This window comes from Miniopterus natalensis, chromosome 5 (assembly GCF_054644295.1).
Source record: "Miniopterus natalensis isolate mMinNat1 chromosome 5, mMinNat1.hap1, whole genome shotgun sequence".
NCBI classification, from domain to species: domain Eukaryota; kingdom Metazoa; phylum Chordata; class Mammalia; order Chiroptera; family Miniopteridae; genus Miniopterus; species Miniopterus natalensis.
The window spans coordinates 34,159,832-34,177,209 of record NC_142085.1 but is presented as its reverse complement, the minus strand read 5'-3'; the positions used below and the strand labels follow the sequence as shown (position 1 = coordinate 34,177,209).

At 37.2% G+C, this 17,378-nt stretch overlaps 1 protein-coding gene across 1 annotated transcript in view; it reads right to left on the bottom strand.

The window, feature by feature from the left end:
• The window catches only part of KCNQ5 (potassium voltage-gated channel subfamily Q member 5), a 447,964-nt gene that overhangs the window by 164,443 nt on the left and 266,143 nt on the right, over positions 1-17,378 (bottom strand). The gene's annotated exons all lie outside the window — the stretch shown is intronic.

Genomic DNA, 17,378 nt, shown 5'->3' with positions numbered 1-17,378 from the left:
AACCATAAACTTTGAAACTACTACACATGTAAGTACCTGCCTAGGGGATATGGAAGATACATGTTTCTCTCAGGATTGGCCCACAATGGCACTTGTTGCTGTTGCTGACCTGAGTTGAAAGAAAGCTCAAAGCCAGCCTCACACTGTGTGGAGTCACTGAACTATTTTATGGACCAGCAAAGTTGGCAAGCCTTAGACAGACATTAGACAGCACGTACTTTCCGCCTCCAAAAATATATTTGCAGTCAGCTTAGAAAACTGTACACACACTTTCAGGGTCGGGTCAGTAAGTAAAAGAGTCTGTTTTCTCTTGATGCTGCTATATAGATAGACATAAACTTTTTTGTGTGTGTGTGACCCAGGCATTGAAGTTGGTGACCTTCATGTAGATATAAACACAGCTGAAACAAAAAAGGGGGGAAGACAAAATGCAGCTGTATTTAATATAATATTTTGCCTTTCACTGAAAATTTTAGAGATGATCACTTAAATTTTGTTGTTATTGTTTCAGGTGCAGAGTTTAAACTAAACCATGTCAAGTGGTGATGAGTGACATAAAAGTTGAAAGTGATAATTGTTTGGATGTTTGGTCCTAAATCCTCAGTTTTCATGGGCACTGATCCTTCTCTCTTAAAATGGAAGTATATCTTGGTTTTCTCATCAGTAAGGTGACACGGATGCATTAAATGAACCCTAACATCCCTGTCAGTTAGCTGTTCAGTGGTTTCTGGATACTGCGATGTTTTGCTTCTGTTCAGAGAGCAGTGCAGGAAGGACATGCTACTGAAGGGTTAGAAACGGCTTCTGATTCCTGGGTCCTTCAAAGCATGAGGCTGGCAGGGACCCAGAAGTATCACCTGCACAATAAAAAAAACCCAACCCAAAAAACCCAAAACCATTTCTTGCCGTAAGACATTCTAGGCTGTCTTTGCCCACTACTTATTGCCATCTGCAGGAAAGGAAGGGAAAGGAGAAAGATTTACTGCAGGGATTCTCAAACTTTCTGTAAAGGACTAGATAGTAAATATTTTAGACTTTTGAGTCATATGGTCTCTCTTGCAGCTACTTATCATTGCAATTGTAGTGCACAAGCAGCCACAGGTAATATGTAAATGAGTGGGTGTGGCTGTGTTCTAACAAAACTTTATTTACAAAAACAGGTGGTGAACCACATTTGGTTCACGGGCCGCAGGTTGACAACCCTTGATTTAGAGTTGAGAGGCAACAGTGTGATTTCCACTCTCAGCTGGCAAGACAATTATAATCCTCCTGATCTGCAGTTCATCCTCAAGAAAGATTTTCATTGTGTCTCCTCCTACTTAAGTCCTTGTGATAAAGCCCATTATGAGTGTACTTTTATTCCATAATTTGTTTCAGATTTAAAGGTTCTCATTCAAAGTAAATTTAAAGCATGGGAAAAAAATTGTCTATGGAACTGAATACTTTTTGTCTCTTTAAATATAAAAATAACCAGAGGACAAATAGATGCAGGCAAAGTGATGTCACACATTTGAAACTTTTCTTGGCAGAACTAAATTTAATACTACTTTGTGATTGACAGAATGAAGAGAAAAACAGTTTCCTTTCTTTATTATTCCCATTTTGTCATTTGATTTAGATAAAATAAGCACCAGCTGATCAGAAGAGTATTTGATCTTTGTCTTCTCTGTTTAATGTTGCATGGTGGAAAACATTGAGAGAAGAGCAATAGTTAATTAACTAGGTACTATTATCTGTGATGGGTGTCAGGCAACTTTTCCATTGCTGTAAAATTTTAAGAGCTTGAATATTTTTCCAGAGCATCTCTCTTTGCCACAAAGCTTTGGGAAACAGAAAGTAATTTACTGTTCTCAAATTTCAAAATGATTTTCCATAGTAATTCAGCGTTTTAAAAAATTTCTACAAAACCCTTACAGTCCAATAAAAAAGCAAATGCTAGAATGTGCCTATATACTTACATACATACTTTTAAAGTGCATCTGAGAATAACTCTTTAATATTAAATGCTTGAAAAAAATCCATAGCATCTCTAAAAAGTACTGTAGACCCCAGGGTTTTAACAGTTTTCTTTCCATGAAGTAAAACTTTTTTAGACATGGATTTCCTTTTTGCTAAAAAAAATTTTATAATCTTATTGATATAATACAACTGTGATAATCAGGAATCTAAAGCCAATAAATTATTAACTGAGAGCCACATATTGTTGAAAGTGGGACTTTTTATTATTATTTGGGCATTGGTGAATAAATGAATAGATATTGTTTTTCTTCTGTTTGCCAAGATAGTTTCCCTTTCATTTAATTTAGCGAGTCAGGGAGGTTTGGTGGAACTCCTGTTGGATTAGGCATAGAAGGACTCAATTTTAGTTTCACTTCACTACTTCCTACTTTGAACTTGTGGTGGTTAGTTTCATATGTCCACTTGACTGGCCATGGGGTGCCCAGGTTAAACATTATATTTGAGTGTGTCTGTGAGGTTGTTTCCAGATGAGATTAGCTTTTGAATTGGTATACTCAGTAAGGTAGATTGCTCTCCTCAATGTGGGTAGGTATTATCTAATCTCCTGAGGACCTAAATAGAACAAAAAGTATAGAAAGGAGAAATTCGCCCCCTTTTTCCAGCCTCACTGCTTGAGTTAGGACATCTCCTCTCATCTTTTCCTGCCCCTAGTCTTAGATTTGTTCCATCACCTCCCCTGATTCTCAGGCCTTAGGACTGAATTACATCACCAGTTTCCCTGGGTCTCTAGTTTGCAGGTGGCAGATTGTAAAACTTTTCAGTCTCTATAATCACAGGAGCTGATTCCTTATAATAAATATCCTATATATACCTCTCTCTCCTGTTGGCTCTGCTTCTCTGGAGAACCCTGACTAATATAGAATACTTGGACAAATTTCTTACCTCCTCTGAGCTTTGGTTTCCTCATTTGAAAAATAAGAAGTTTAATACATGCTACGGGTAGGTAAGATTTGATTATGTATGTGATAAAATAAAAACATCATACAAACACACGGTACTCTTGTGAGAGGATTATAAAGTCCTTGAGAGTGGGCCTTTGTCTTACTTCTTTGACTTTAATTTAAGAAAAATTCATTGAACACCTACTAGGCACCAGTATTACCCACCAGGGCTTCATACAAAGAAGCAGGTCAATAATTATTCATTAACTTGTATTACTTAAATGCTATGTTTAATTTTCATCTATTCACTAGTACATAGAAAATGCTGTTATTTTAAGACGTTGCCTGTTTCTACATTAGATTTCTGAAAAGAAGAATCTGAAAACCAACTTTCTGGCAGGGCAGCTTGTGTTTGGATTGACAGCGGTTTGCAGAGGTAGAGGCTGTGACAAATGCTGTCATAGTTAGGGAATTTCTTTATCAGTAGCTAGGAAGGCAGCACAACCTCTGACACCATGCAGAAGCCACAACATACAATTGTTCCTGTTTCTACCAACAAATGTCTGTCACAATACTCATTGGGTCATATTAAGCACTTCCTATAAAGTCTAATTCTCCTTAACTGGCTAATTAGATTTGGTATTACTGAAACTCCACATGGAAAAACCCACTACAATTTCTATTTTCAGATCATTGTGTCGATATTGTATACTTGTGCATACATAATACACACATGGGAATATCAAACTATTGAACAGTCACATCAAGGTTTAGATAAATCCATGGAAGCTAGTAGTTATTTTGATCTGTAATCATAGTAGGGGGCTGTGGAGAATGAAACGTAAGGGACAAATAAACATAAGCATGCCTGAGTTTGGGGGGAATATCCCTTTTTAAAGTAATTTTTAAATTTTTCAATTACAGTTGACATACAATATTGTATTAGTTTCAAGTGTACAACATAGTGATTAGACATATATATAATTTACGAAGTGATCACCTCAGTGAGTCTAGTACCCATCTGACACCATACACAGTTATTACAATATTATTGGTTATATTTCCTATGCTGTGCTTTACTTACCCGTGACTATCAATTTGTAACTATCAATTTGTACTTTTTAATTCCTTCATCTTTCTCACCCAGCCCCCTCCCACCTGGCAACCATCAGTCTGTCCTCTGTATTTATGAGTCTGTTTCTATTTTGTTTGTTCATTTATTTTGTTCTTTAGATTTCACATATAAGTGAAATCATATGGTATTTGTCTTTCTCTGTCTGACTTATTTCACTTAGCATAATTCCCTCTAGGTCCATCCATGTAGTCACAATGGCAGATTTCATTCTTTATTATGACTGAGTGATATTCTATTGTATATATGTACCACCTCTTTTTTGTCCATTTGTCTATCAATGAACACTTAGGTTCCTTCCATATCTTGGCTATTAGAAAGAGTGCTGCAATGAACATAGCGGTACATGTGTCTCTTCAAATTGGAGGAAATATTTCTTGACTGTGTTTGTCCTAGAGCCAGTCTTCTATGCAGGCCTTTAGAACTCCTGCCAAGCAATTCTCAGTGACATCAGACAATAAGAGGTTGACATCCTACAAAGTCCCCTCAGGTACCTGTGTTTCTAGGATTTTCTATACGCTCTTAGATAGCATCAAGAGTAATGGAAATAAGGACAGATAAGAGAGAGAGAGAGCAACATTAGTGGACTAATTCTATGTCCATGAAACTGAACTCAATACAGGGACTTCCTCTGACCTTTAAGGTCTGAGGTCTGACAATCTGCCAATCAAGAAATGGATCAGCATACAAGTATGACTATAAGTAACCAGCCTGTCCAATACTTTTTAGGAGATAATAAGAGACAGAATAGAATGACATGGAAGTAGAGAAAGCCAGAAGAGAAGAATTCTGACCCAAATTGTGGATGTGATGAGAGTCAACATACCACCTCAACACAATTAGCAAACTGTCTATCGAAGTGGGGAGAGACCACTAATGAGTGAGCTAAACTATTAGGTTAAACCATATGAAATTGCCTTCATTGTATTTCAGAAACAAAATTTCAGCATCTTCACATGGTCCAATTGTATATATTTTACCTGTATACTTTGCCAAATATATGTGTATACATTTTTCACACTCAACACAAAGTTCATATATATCTTTTCCCCAGATTTAAAAAATTCCCTTAAAAATATTATCTTAGGGAGACAAAGAAAACAATGGCTTTCCAAGCTGACAACAATATTTACAAAATATTTCTTTTTTCTAGAGGGTTTTCAGTTCAGTTACTTGCAAACTTGGTTATATTTTCAGATAAAAGAAATTTGTGTTTTGAGAACAAGTAGTTTATTAAGTATTAAAGAATACCTGAATTTGTCATTTTTAAAATAAAATGTACTTTGAAAAATGAATATACTGAAATTGAGAAGCACCCAAAAGGCTCTTTCTTACGGAAGCCGAACTATAGTTAGGAATTGCAAGCTGGCTATTTTTCACTTAATCCTTAGCTCATCAGTTTCAGGCATTCATTTATCACATACTGATTGAATGACTAGCAAAAAAGAAACTTAGTAAGAGACCACATTTTTAAATCTCATCCCTGGAGTCAGCTATACTTGAGAGATGAATAAACAATAGGTGCTATCCAAGTTTACAACACAGGTTGACGGTACTTCAACTTGTTTTGACCAAGACATTGTATTTGCACACATGTTTGTGAATATTCCAGGCACACATGTGTGTACACACATATATTATATATGAATTATGGAAGTAAATACCTATATACATTTAGTTAATCTGATAGGTAAACCTTAGTGAGTTTTAGAGAAATATCATCTGATTATAAGAACAAATCATTGTATTATAGAATAAGCATTGTAAAAACAAGCATGGAAATAATACAGAAACATATAACTTAGAAAGTCAAAGCACCCAGTAATCACTGTTACACCTTCGCAGTCCCACCCCCTGAAATAATCAACATGAACACTTTGGGAGATATAACTTGAGTTTCCTGTTCCTCATCTCAGTGTTCTGCTTTTTTCTCCATTACACTTTTTTAAAGTCCAACCTTCTCTTCACCAGTGTATGTCATAATGATCTTTCTCTTCTCTACACTTTCATTGCTTTGAGTTTGAACTCAAATGTTAATAATAAAATACCTTCTGTGACTCTCTAGTTTAGAATTTCCCAGCTGTTTTTTATAGAACACCAGTATCCCAAGAGATTTTCATAGGTCTGACTCAACAAAACAATTTCTCTGTCAAATACATCTAGGGAAGGCTGGAATAACAGTAACTGGGTATATCTCAGGACTTCTGAGACACCTTTAACACCTACCGTGAATGATGAAGTTCTGGGGAAGGTTTTAGTATAGTATGTTTCTGAAACTTGAATCAAGGGACATCATTCTTACCCACCCATTTTTTTGATAGCTTAAATGATACTTCTATTTCTTAGAACCTGGTATTGCAAATATTACATTCTTGAAAGCTGGGAACATGTTCTTCATTCGTATTGAGTCTCTTTTAGAGCACAGTATAGTTCTGAAAACATCCAAATACCTAATAAATATTTGTTGACTGCTTCATATGGTTGAAGGAAAGAAGAAGAAATGAAAAAACATACATTGAAAAATTATGTGCCAAAGGCTTTCACCATACAGTTTCTCACTGACTCATTTATCTTTAATTAAATAGAGGGGTGACTTTTGTTTTAGATGTACATCTTAAAATTACATCATGCCATTATATTGCACTATGCTGATCAAATTTCATTGCAGAGGAAGGATAAAAGGGACTAGTCATCATGAAGAGGAACCTGAAAAATTTACTGACCAAAATTTTTACAGGGCAAGAAATGTGTTTCTTTCCTAGAGTGTAATAAAAAGGGGGAAACAAAACCCTAAAATTAATACCAGTAAGTTTGTGGCAGTTCATTTCTGATGTGTGAATGGAGTCTAATGGAAAACGTCTTAACTGTGGACCATATCCCTTGTCACTGCTGAAGGGAGCAGGTGCTGAAATTTTGCTCCATATAATGTACTGTACTGTAAAATAAAATATTCTACTATAAATATACCTCTGTACTCTAGGCACTATAAGGGTATAGCTTCCTCTGACTGCTACAAGATATAAAACAAATCACCTTTCACTCCTTAATTTCTCTAACTCCCTCCAAAAACAAGTCTTCAAGGTGCAATTGAGTGGGTTTTATTGAAATCAGCTGCTGGTGGACCCTGCCAAATACCTGTGCCAGTTACTGAGTCATGGAGGAAGTGCTGGATTCCCAAATATAGTCTGTATGGAGTAAATTTTTCCTGAAGCATTTCCTTTGCAATGTTACATTGCCCCACAGTGCCTATCACTTTCATCTGCACAAGATCTAGTCATGGGTTTCAGACTAACACTGCTGAGTTTTTGTTTTCCTAATGACAGTTCAGCTTTAATATTAATATTTTAATGTCATCACAAATTAATAGTTACCTTTCAAAATATTGCTTTCCCTTTTAAAATGAAAAGATAAAATAAAGTTTCTGATTCTAAGTTAATTGGAAATGCTTGACTTCTTTTCATAAATGTGCTTAAACTAATGAGGAAGAAAAGTAATATGTTTATGTAATAGCAATAAATTCCCGTTGGGCTTGGGATGACATCTCAAAGTTGTAAAAATGTATTCTCTTCCCCTGGCTGGTGTGGCTCAGTTGGTTGGAGCATCCTCCTGTGCACCAAAATGTTTCGGGGTCTATTCCTAGTCAGGGCAAATGCCCAAGTTGAGGGTTTGATCCCTGTTGGGGCTTGTGAGGGAGGCAGTTGATCAATGTTTCGCTCTTACATTAGTGTTTATCTCTCTCCCTCTCCCATCCTTTCTCTCTAAAATCAATGAAAGCATGTCCTCAGGTGAGGATTAAAAAAAAGTTTTCTCTCTTTAGTTGGCTTCAGGACTTCTCAGGGAGGGTGATGTGAGAGAAGGAAGCTCGCTCACAGGACTGAAAGGCAGGACCTCCCTGGCTCCGCCCTGCCATCTGGGCTTGGGCGGCACCTTCACCTCCCTGGGCCTGGCATTTCCCTTCTGTAAAACTAAGAGGTTGATCTGCGTAAACTCAAACATCTCTTTCAGCTACACCCTAATCCATGACCCTACTGTTCCATGTAAAAGCATGCTGTAGTCTAGAGCCTCTCATACATAGACAAAGTAGGTTACTCTCTGTTTATATAGGCACTTTGTTAGGGGTTGCGAGCACTAAAGGGGTCTATTCTACTCACCCCAGTTATGAGCCTTTCCTAGACATTTAAGTGGTAATGTCTGTACCTAATAAGTTAAACTTTAGTAACAGTCTGATTGTTGAAGTTTAAGAAAACATGATCATCCAATGGTTCACAACTCTGGGGACTACTGGGCTACCTTTCTCCTGCAAATTGTTTTATGCTGTGGGTCAAGGGATAGTGCCAACAAAAAGGGCATAAAATCATCTGCCCAAATGGCATATTTCATATTCAGATCCAGCCTATCAATGCATTGTTCATGATAAAATGTTGGGAAAATGGCTTCTAGGAAAGAACAAAGCAGAAGACAGTTGATTTTTGCTATTTGTGGTAGTTATATGTTCTGTAGAGTTGCAGGGAACACTGGATCAGTGAATTCTGAACCATTACTCTTAGGGAAAATACATGGTTGGGCTCCTGTGAGTCTCAGGTTACAATAGTTTTTCCAACCACTCAATACATAACTTTGGTTCACGTGTAGTTCTGTTTAAAGATATCTTGTTTAACATATATTGTTGATTCATTAACACTGAACTTATGGCCAGTAGCACTGTAACTGATGCCTGAAAGCAGCTTATCTAACACATGTATTTTCTTCATAAGGCACAATACAGCTTTGTTGTGTTTGGGGACACTAGGCAGCACTTCAGCACTCTTCTTGGGACCATGTTAAGTAGTGCGATCATCAACAAAAAGTGCAAAAATGTGAAAAATGTGGCAGTAAATAGACTGTGAAAAGGACACTTGTTTACAGTATGGGAACTAAAACAAGGAAGGAGAGTGTAACCTTCTCCAACCTTAACTGGAAACACCTGCGTCAGGAGATTGACTGTTTTGTTGCTTTGCCAGTGACCACCAAGTGCTACAAATATTGATTTTCATCTCATGAATAAATTTTAGTCAGTTGTCAAATTTGTAAATATGGAATTCATAAATAATGAGGATCGACTATATATAAACGGCATATAAATTTCCAAATACGTAAATACCTAAATATAACTTTCTTTATGTAACAAGAATGGTATTACTGTGATCAAATTATGTAAAATATGAGCTTAAAATATTTTCTTATAAATGTGGTGTATATGAAATCAATAAAATATATATGGTTCACATAAAAATAAAATCTTTTTGTAACTTAATATATATTTTCACTGTGCATAAAGGTTTTAGAATCAACAAATACACAGGAGTTACAACATGAAAAACTATGGTAGCTGCAAACACTCTAAGAAACTTCAGTAATGAGCTTGTTCCTGCTATCGATGAACACAAATCATTTGGCCATGTCCTTATAATAATCCACATATAATACTTTAAGGGCCACAGAGAGGAGTAAAACCAGCAACTTAGATGATGCTGTCATTCTTAATGTTTCACAGCTTGCACTTAAATGTCTATCAGGAAACAATTACAATTACTGAGTCTATTGATTGAATAAGTACAAGCTGCCAAGGTGCTCACTCTATGATTTGAGAACTAATGTTGTAAAAGTGGCCAAGACATCACTGCAACCTATTCAAGTAGATATCCATGCTTTTTAATTTTCCCAAACAATGGATAATTGTGGGGACTCAAACGAGGCATTAAAACTCATCATGACTGACTTGAGAATAGAAACCTGCCGTCATAAAAATAAGAGTTGTGATGAGTAGGCATAGCAATCTAATTGAGGGTTTCAAAGTCAGTCTTTAACATGAATGCTTCCCACTCTCATTTAAGTAATGTATATTTGCTACACAATAGTCCTTTTAGATTTTAGGTATTTTCATGCTATTAGAAATGCAAATGCCAACTGGTTTTCTATGGCATTTAGTAGGAAAGAATAGTCATGTCCTAAAATAATAAATTGAATCCCAGTAAGGCTAAGGTTTGTTCTGTGAAAAACTGGAGTTAAAATATATTAGTTAAGTTATATTTTCACTAAGGCTTTAAATAGATCATTCACAAATATGAATTCCATATATGCAGTCCCATGTATTGCACTGTGGTCAAACAAAAAGGTTTTTGTTTTTTTTCCCATCTCCATTGTGACTTTCTGCTTTTTAAATTAACAAAGGTAAGGAGTCCTTCTAAAATATTTTACTTTAGATCTGCAGTTTAAACCAATATCACTGCCTCCAAAGGAAACTGACTCCAAAATGTCTAAAAATTACCTCATCACTTAAACTTAACCAGTTAACAGAATGTTTTTTCATATGTAAATATGTCAGTTAACCCTTTTTAAAGTAATATGTATAAGGTTTGAGTTTGTAAACATTAGAATTTGGATAAAACTCTGATTTTTTTTCCTCAGAAAAGTATAAAATAGAAATTATAATATCTTTAAAATGAATCTAAATCCTCAGGTAACAAAATTTGTAAATGCAAGATAGCTGTTGATTATAGTTGGGCATTACATAACAACAAGCTTAAATTCTTTTGCAGAGGGGACAGTGTGTGGCCCCAAGCAATAAAATCGGCTCTGTTCAGTCCAGTCTCCAAAAGCCTCACAACTGGATGCTTCCATTGGCTTCTTACTAGTCTCTCTGGCTCTACTTTTTTTCCTCCTGCCATATAGTCTACAAAAATAGAGAGGGCTGCTAAGTATTTTTATAAATTGACATCATGAGTTGTATAAAGGTTGTCTTTTTTTTTTTCTTTATGTCCTTATTGATTTCAGAGAGAGGAAGGGAGAGGGAGAGAGAGAGAGAGAAACATCAGTGATGAGGGAGTCATTGATCGGCTGCCTCCTGCAAGCCCTGCATTGGGGATCGAGCCCGCAACCGGGGCATGTGTCCTGACCCAGAATCAAACTGTGATCTCCTTGATCTTAGGTCGATGCTCAACCGCTGAGCAACGTTGACCGGGCAAAAGGTTGTCTTAATGGCCTACTCTTAGATCTTTATCATTTGTAGTAGTGATACTGTGGTTCAGTGTTTGTAGGTTCATCTGGGCACCCCATCTCACCTCTCCCTCAAGTTCTCAGTCTTATAGTGGTAATTCTCATTATGTGACAGGTTAAGATGTCACAATGCCTGTAGAAGAACTGTGTTGTCATGATTCTTTCATTGTAATTCTAGTCTACTTCAGATGAAAAGACAGCACACACAAAATATTGTGCATAAATGTATTCCTTTTCATTCTGGTCTGTGGCTGGGCAGGTTTTCAAAAATTCTTAGTGGTGAAAAATCACTCTGTACTCTATGTATTTGCTTTACAGTGGTAGATGAAAAGAGCTATTGCTCTAAGTTTCTTTAAAAAATTAAACACACTCGAGAGACTTCCCATACTTTTGTGCTCTGGAATGCCATTTCTGTAATTAGATTTGAATTGTATTGTGAATCTCCTAGATCCTCAAGTTTATAAATAAACTTTTATTCACCAATAATTTCAGTCTGAGTTTCTCTAAAGCAATTAAAAAATGATAAGGCTATCATTTTGTATTGCAAGCTCTGCAATGAGAAAATGTGATTTATTCATTTCCCCCCATTTGTGGCCACGAGTTCTTGTTTTCCTTCACATTTCTGAGTCTCAGAGATGCCCAGCACATTATATAACCAAAATAATATTGTTTGCTACCTTTTAGTTTCAGATATGTTGTACTAAACCTTGTCTCCTAAAATATTTTCGTGGCATCCTTAATTGGTAGGGCAATTCTGAATAAGGATTTGTGTTGACTGTCTTTGTAGATATTTCATATATATGCATTCTTCCTAAAAATAAGGAAACCTGAACTTTAATTGGGAGCTATGCTCCTTGGAGAGTTCCTTAACTCCAGCAACTTGTAAGCAGCTGCCTTTTCTTGCCCAAATAAGAAAGTTAGTGTTAATTTGATGCATATAAATGAAATAGCAAATATGAAACAGCAAAAATGAGAGCCAAAAAGGCCGTGGGCAAGATTCCCAGTCAGAGCATCTAGAATTCTAGCTCTGATTTGCAGGATCATTATTGTCCAGTTCTAGCCTGAAAGCTAAATGCATTTTATTCTGCTTATTGATGCAAACTCTGCCTCATAACAACACCAGAGATTACTAAACTCATTTTCTCCTGCAAAAAATCTGATTTAAAGTGCCGATTTTCAAAAGGGAAAGCAAAAAGTACTGGCTGGTTGGTAAATCCTAAGTATTAAAATATAACTCAGAAGAATAGAGGAGAAAAGAGAAGAATAAACCCCTTCCTGACCCCCCTTTACACTTTTCTTGCAGTAAATAGGCAGCACATATACAGGGACCCATGAAGTTTTGTATTTATTGTTATTAGTAAAATTGGTCCTAGTTGTGATATAGAAACATTCACATCTCTACATAATGTGGTACTAATGGATGGTCATCATATGTTTTCCTGTTTCCAGAGAATGTATAGCACTTTGAAAATGTAAGAAATCATGTTCCTATAGTGCCAATTAGGGCAATTTTCCCATTAATGTCAATGGCATTATTACCTGATTCTTGACCTTAGTTTAAGGCCCGTTCAACACCAACTGAACATATATTTATTGTATATCTCATGTGTGAAGCCTCATATGTTTTTCATATTTTGTTGTACCTTAATATATCAGCATAAAAAATCTAAATTCCTGACCATATTGTTCAATATAGAGACAATGTTTGACTTCGATAGCTTACAGACTGACACTTAATTTGAAGTAAGAACCTAGCAAGTGAGCTGCTTTTGATAGAGGAGAGTGCTTTGTTTGTGCCCATGGATATGTCAGGAGGGAGTGCCGAATAGATTTTTGGGGCTAGACTGGCAGAATATTATACCTCACATACAGAACAACTGTGAAACAATGTTCATAAATTGAACACATCAGCAGTTTTGTGCTTTTACTAACTGTACATTGTGGATAAGTTATCTGAGATAATCTTTATCTTCCATACTATAATTCCATAAAATCAACCACTTATCTTTCCAAGTGGCAGACGTGGGATGGGGGCAAGGGGGCTAGAACATCAAGGGCCTCAACTGCCTATTTGTTTTATCGTAAACTGAAATTGTTCTCTTGTAATAGGTAATTTGAAGCCTCACATGGGAACTGTATTCCTATAGCACTATTCTGCTTTCAAGATTCCATTGGCTAAATTGGAAGCCTTTCATTTATTAAGAAAAAATGGAGTGCCTCTTATGTGCCAGTTGCTTTGTACTAGAGACGGGCGCACATCCATTTACACAGCACAGAAGGTCCCAAGGAAGCTAGTAGGATAGTGTAGTCGTTCTCAAAGAGGGCTCCGGATTCTTCTTTTTCCCAATTGTGAGACTTAGCATTCAAGAACAATTGAGAGAAAACACTGCAATGACCTGAGAAGGAGGAAAATGAGGATGAGAGCGAAACCTTTTCCTGGGGAGCGCTTGAGGCCCATCTCTCAGGTTTTCTGTGGCCAGTCATGTGATTAAATCCAGTCCATAATCAATATGGACACTAGGGGAGTGAAATTTATAAAATGAATCTCCTGGAAGCTACTGATGCCATGGAGCAGGATGGCTGAGACATTTAAGAATGTCTTCGTTAGCATTTCAATGGCAAGCAACAGTCGGAAATGGACAGACAGGGAGATCATCTCAATCAGTGGTTCTCCATTCTGGCTGCACATTAGAATCACTGGGGAGCAGTTAAAAAATATTCATGTTCGGGTTGCATCCATAGATGAAAGCAAACTGGAAGCCTTGGAGGTGGCATTTGGGTATTGGAATTTTAAAATATTTTTATATATGTACAGCCAGGGTTGAGATCTACTGTTCTAGGTTGACCCTCACTCATCTCAAAGCTTAGAAAACCCAGATCCAAAGGCCAAGTGATGCACTCAAGATCAAACTGTAAAGTAGGAGCAGAGCTGAACCTGTAAGCTAGATTCTGCACAATCTGAACACTCAGTGCTCCAAACATCTGCTTTTAGCCATGCTGACTCGTGAGGACCAACCTCTCAGTAGTCTACAAACAGTAACTCTAAACATTCAGAACCTCTGACATTACAAAGTTTTGGGATGTCAAAAGCTCATCTTGATAGGAATTTCAGGAACTCAACCTGCCCTGTCTCTCTCCTCCTGCAATCACACAATAGCAGTTTTTATCTGTTTAATACTTAGGGTTTCCCTGTAAGATTTCATGTAAAAAAAAAAGTGCTATTTATAAAAAGCAATTAAAGTCTTCTCCCCACCCTCAAGGAATATAATGACTAGAGTTCTTAGTTAGATATTGTTTAATTTATGCCTCCCATCCTTGAAAGAATATTTCCACATGAAGGAGGGTTAGACATTAAAGGCGTTATAATTCTGAGGTTGCTACAAGACTCGGTCCTGGTTTGGATCTTTTTTTTCCTGATAACTGATTGCTGTGTGGCTCTGAGCAATCTCTCTGAGCTTCCATGTTTTTTGACATGTAAAATAAAGATATTGACACTGGATTGTTTCCAAGTATTACATGAAATGATGAATGCAGCAAAGGATTTAGCACAAAAAAAGCAAATGGAAAGCTCTTAGTACAGCATTTACATGAAATGTATGTTTGAAATTTATTAGTTTCATTCCCTTCTCTTTTAGTTGATAGCAAAGAAAAAGTTTCTATTAAATGGTGACATAAAATTTAAAAAGTTTTAAGGTTTGAGAACTATTGGTTTTGCATAGTAGCTTTAAAAATAGAATCTTAGAAGACCTATTTTTTTTTTTAAATCCTCACCCAAGGACATGTCTTCACTGATTCTTAGAGAGAGGATGGGGGATAGAGAGAGAGGGAGAGAGAGAGAGATTTATTGGTTGCCTCCCATATACACCCTGACAAAGGATCGAACCCAAAACCTAGGTAGGCGCCCAGACTGGGAATCAAACCCACAACCTTTTGGTATATGGGACGACCCTCCAACCAACTGAGCCACGCGCCCAGAGCCAGAAGACCCATTTTTATGGTACTTTGGTGCATCACAGTGCTTCCAAAGTACAAAATGCAAAATATTTCAGTTTCAAGATCGTTCATATCAAGAACCAGGTCCTAATTCCTTCTATATCAACTTGCGCCACTCCCCAAGTAATGCAAACAATATAAGGTGGATTAAATCACCTACAATAAACATCTTTTTCTTAGAGGCACAAAGTTCTTACTTGTAGTTATAATAGATTAGAATGAGCATGCATTTTGGCAACACTCAAAGCAATTAAAAATGATTTAAAGGGCAAAAGGACAAAACTACCAGAGATGCAATATGTCAAAGTAATCTAGTTGTTCCATTTTTATTTAATCAAAGGCCTCAATTTGATTTTTTTTGTATTAACTTTAAGGAAGTATAAACTGAACAATTCAGAAGGCCTTTGGATGATTTATTCATGTTCTGCTATAATGTTTATGTATCCATTTTAAATTTAAATTTCATGATTACTCAGACTACACAATGATAAGAATGGACAAACAGGTTCATTTTAGGAATGATGGTTATGAATGGTTATGTTAAGCATTTAAAAAAAAAAGCATGAAAAGTGGTGGAACAATCGCCTGTGAGAATAACCTAAACGAATGTTTAGATCGGCCCTAGTCCTCAACTCACTGCCAAATTTCCATGATGCTACCGACTTCACCGCCTTTGAAGAAATCTGCCAAGAGACTGCTCCTATCTGTAGGAAGAAAACAAAGGGAGACCTTTTCCATGAGCTAAGAGCAAATTTCCAGTTAACAGGAACCAGATAAAAAGGTAGTAACAGCTGACAAGACTGGGAAACTGTGAGATTATGAATTTGCGAGCATGTGTGCTTGCACACACACACACACACACACTCAAACACACACACACACGCACACAGTGTCATGGCCCCCAGAGTCTCTCAAGTCCAATGCTGAGGTTTGCCCTTCCTTTCAAGCATCATGTGCTCATTAAACAGATATCAGACAATTTAATCACACATATGAACCCAACCATTTACTGTCCTAAGTTTGTCTGGGAAAGGGCTACCTATCTAGAAAAGCACATTTGTTACTGTATCATGCTTTTAACTTAAATTCCTGCCACCCTTTAGTGTAGTGACATTTTCTACAACCGATGAGAGATTAACAAGAAAGAGCTTATTCTAAGTTTACTGGAAGTGAGAGTTTTATCAACACACACGTACACACACACACACACACACAAGCCTTGAAAAATCTTCAGAGAATACAATTATACCCTATGTCAATTCCTTGTTCACCAAAGTATCACTGCATTAATAACCCTTCCTTAGGTGGGGCCACTGGAACGCTGCCTTAGTTATCGCAAATGGTTTTCCTCCAGCATTATTTTGTACTCATTTGAACTGTCTCCTCACCATCTGCTCCACCCCGTCAAGCCGCCTGCTGCCCCCCTTTCTCCCCTCCGCCACCCCACTTTGCTCTTTGACACAGCACTGAAGCCAGACAGATCTGGATGTGAAACACTTGATTTGTCAGGTGAGCCCCTCTAACAAAGGCCTGGAGCTGGAACCAGAAGCTTGGCACGGTCTTAGCGAATCTTGTCCTGTGTCACCAACAAGGAAGCTGCATAAAGTATCTGAAGATGATCCCGGAGACAACATATTCTTACTTGGTTGTACTGAGGTCCGCCAAAAAAACAAACAAACCCCAAACCTTGAATAATTGCCAAGGAATTTGAACTTCAGTGGCCAGAGCCCTTTGTTGACTCAGTTTTGCTACTGTTCTTTGTCGGTGGCTGGTTTTTATGATTGAGGTCTCATAAATCCACTCCAGGGAAACATTTCAGGCCCCAGATGAGGAGATAAAAGACGAAGACTGGTGAAATGTTGGCTGTGCTCACCCTACTGCCTTTCTCTACTTTCCTTACATGTTTTTTCTTTTAAATTTTTGTTTGCTTTTGTTTTAAACAGCTAATACATTCTCATGCTTTAAAAGTTAAAACTCTGTAACATGCATACATTGAGGAGGTCTCATCCCCCTTCTGACTCTGTCTATCCTGCTCCTGCTCCTGCAGGTAACTGCAAAAATCAGAGTTCTTTCTTTTTTTTCTTTTTGATTTTGATTTTTCACTCAATCTTTGTACAATTCCAAATCGCCCCTGAAAGGATAACACACCAAGTGAGATATAACCCTCCCTGAGCCTTTTCTTGTGGAGAGGAGCCTGACACCACCAGACACCCAGGTGCTAGGCTGCTGACACGGGATGGGGTGGGGGGGTGGAAAGGAGGGGGAGGGAGCCGTCATACCACACACAGGAAGCTTCTTTCCTTTTTGTTTCAACTTCA